Source organism: Micromys minutus (assembly GCF_963924665.1).
Source record: "Micromys minutus genome assembly, chromosome: 2".
NCBI classification, from domain to species: Eukaryota; Metazoa; Chordata; class Mammalia; order Rodentia; family Muridae; genus Micromys; species Micromys minutus.
In genome coordinates this window covers 50,340,537-50,343,785 of record NC_137971.1, presented here as the reverse complement: position 1 = coordinate 50,343,785, position 3,249 = coordinate 50,340,537, and the positions used below count along the sequence as shown (strand labels likewise).

The following is a 3,249-nucleotide window of genomic DNA, read 5'->3' as shown; positions in this document are numbered from 1 at the left end:
GTTTCTGGGATATCCAGCCTCTGGTTCTTGGCCATCTAGACAGTGTGAGGCATAAGCTCCTTCTCGGGAAGAACCTCAAGTTGGACCAGTCATACAACTTCTGCCAGACCCACAAGTTCTGCACCACCAGGACCCTAGTACATCTTGAAGACAGGACAGATTGTAGGTCAAAGGTTTTGCAGCTGAGTTGGTTTCTGAGGTCCAGTGCTGGAAAAACTGTTTGGTTATAGAAGTTCACTTTCCATATCCCTAGTTACCAGGAGGGTCACTATTGAAGATGCTCGGGAGATTCCATTGCACTGTATTTTCACATGAACCCAAGAAAGCCTCCAAATTTCAATCATCTCTCCCAGTATTTTCTCCTTCCATTTTTCCTCCAACCAAATCTGATCCCACCTTTCCCCATTCTCACCCAGCCACAGTCAACCTGTAAAATCTACTCTACTTCCCCCTTCCCAGGAAGATCCATGCATTTCCTTGATCCCTCCTTGCTACTTAGTCTCCCTAGGTCTGTGGATTATAGGATTATTATGTTTTAATTCAGAAGTAATGTCCACTTATAAGTATATATATAGCCTGATTGTCTTTTTGGATCTGGGTTACCTCAGGATGATTTTGTTTTTACAATTTCATCTATTTGCCTGCAAATTTCATGATGTTATTGTATTTAAAAGTATAGTAATACTCAATTATGTAAATGTACTATATTTTCTTTATCCATTCTTCAACTCAGGGACATCTAGTTTATTCATAGTTTGTGACTATTTTTAATAAAGTCACTATAAAAATACTTAAGCAAGTCTTTGGATATATGCCAAGGAATTTTATAGCAGGGTTTTAAGGTAGATCTATTCCAAATTTTATGACAAACTGCCATATTGATTTCCATAGTGACTCTACAAGTTTGCGCTTCCACTAGCAATGAAGGATAGTTCTCCTTGCTCCACATCCTTGCCAGCATAAACTATGACTTGTGATTTTTATCTAGTCTATGCTAATGACATGTGTGAGATGAAACCTAAAGTAGTTTTGATATTCATTTCCCTGATAGCTAAGGACGTTGAACATGATTAATGCAAGATGCTGAGTAGCAATGCCTTGAGTTCACGTTTACTAATTTTTTTTTCTGAACTCTGTTTTGTGTTCTAAGGGCAACAACATTAGGAGCCATTGGAATTAATGGTGGTTTGGGGGCAGTCCTGTCTCCCCTTATTCTGATTCCCTGTGCTGTACTCTGCCTCCTTGCCATGGATCATCTATGGAGTCCTCCCTATCCTCATGGTCTTTTTCTCTTTATCCTTCCTGAAACCAAGAGTCAGCCTCTGCTTGACTCTATTCAAGATGTGGAAAGTAGGTGAGTAAAATCTCAACTGTCTCCTTGGAGGGATTCTGCAACAATGATCTGTGATGTAGAAAGTGAATCACTCAGATTATCTCTTTCCATGCTGTCAGCCAAGTAGGCTTTTGACAATGTGATCATTATGTTTATTTTTTTAACAAAACAAAATGTTTGTGGGGGGTTTTATTGTTAGTTTTTTGTTGTTGTATGTTTTTAAACAAGGAAACAAAAACTCCCACTCATTGCTTTTCAGACAATACATAATTATTGAAAATTAACTATTACTGGAAGGGCAAGGGGGCCCATACCAATGGGCCTTATCTCACATGAGTGTATGTGGGTAGGTGCAGGGCGTTTGTCATTATTGCAGAAACGAATTTTAATTTTTAATCTTTGGTTTGATTTAAACATTGCTTTTAGTATGATCACGACACCAGCTGTGCAGAAAGGGCTCTGGAGATGCGTTCATAGCAGCACACACCTGCAGTTCTTCTTCAGTTCTGGAGGCTCCAAGGCAGCCAATATTGCTTCATCAAACACATTCTTTAGGCCTTTCTGTGTGAGGGCAGAACACTCCACATACTTGACAGCCTTCAGATCCTGCGCCAGCTTTTCAGCAGTCTCTGGAGTAATAGGCTTCTGTTTGTTCTTCGAAATTTTCTCAATAGTAGAGGGGTCATCTCTGAGATCAATTTGGGTCCCAACAAGCAAGAAAGGAGTCTTTGGGAGTGGTGAGTTATCTCAGGCACCCACTTTTCTTTCACAAAATTTCAAACAAGAATGGAGAGACCACTGAGAAACATACTAGAAAAACATCTGTCTGTGGAAAACTTAGTAGTCATAGTCTGTCATAATCCTCTTGCCCTGCAGTATCAATAAGTACAAGAGTGTATGGCTCGCCACCAATCATAACTGTGACTGCATAGTTGTCAAAAACAGTTGGTACATATTCCGATGGGAATTTGTTTGTTGTGTAGGATATCAGGAGACATATTTTACCAACAGCACCATCACCAACAACAACACACTTAATTGTCTGCATGGCAGAAATAGTTTTGTATCCACTTTTAATATGTCAAATTAGACGTTGACCTCAGCTTCTCTGCCGGGGTATTGGCAGCACTGCTGGTCACTATGTTTATAATAGAAGTCTTTCCTGTATCCCCTCATAAAGTAAATTCAAATGACCTTGGGTCTCTCTGGACATAAAAGATAATTTATACTAAGATACAGAAAGAAATTTATTGATAAATAGACAGAATCATGTCTTCTGCCTATTTGCCACATGAAATGTATGTTTTAATTTGGTGCATGTGTGACACATGTATGTATGTAGGGCAAGGCCAAAGAAGGAATCTGATATTTGAGTCTTATACTCTAATTTTTTTTCATCCTGGGAATATTATTGATGAGTCTGACTTTGTCAAAAAGAAGCAATGAGACACAGTCTGGAGCTAGAAGCATGTGTGCCATTGCCTAGCTTTTTACACAACTTCCTAGGATTTAAACTCAGGACTTCTTTCTTGTGCAGCAAGCACTCTAATGAGCCTTCTCTTGAAACTGATATCCTTGTCTATATTTCACAGGAATATAATGGCATTTCATCCTTCAGACTCAGTTATCTGTCAACCCACTGAGTGCTGGTGAGCTGTCAGAAACTGACCTGGAGGCTTGACGGTTCAACATGATCACTGAAAAACTTAGAAAAATTTCCATTCAAAACTAGAGAGCCTGCCACAGATGACAGGGAATCTGAGGTGTGTTTCCTGTATGTAGAAAAATGGTGGATCCTGTTTATGTATCCAGTCTGTTAGCCCAAGTCTTTTTATGGGTAATGTAGTCCATTGATTTGATAGATATTAAGTCAAATTAGTGTTGCTTCCTATTATTTTTGTTGTAGAAGTGTAATT

At 39.1% G+C, this 3,249-nt stretch overlaps 1 pseudogene across 1 annotated transcript; it reads right to left on the bottom strand.

Annotated features, from left to right (window-relative positions):
- Positions 1-1,804: 1,804 nt before the first annotated feature.
- LOC308416573 (cell division control protein 42 homolog) lies at positions 1,805-2,381 on the bottom strand (annotated as a pseudogene). Its single transcript has one exon. The product of its transcript is annotated as a cell division control protein 42 homolog (transcript).
- Positions 2,382-3,249: the final 868 nt, after the last annotated feature.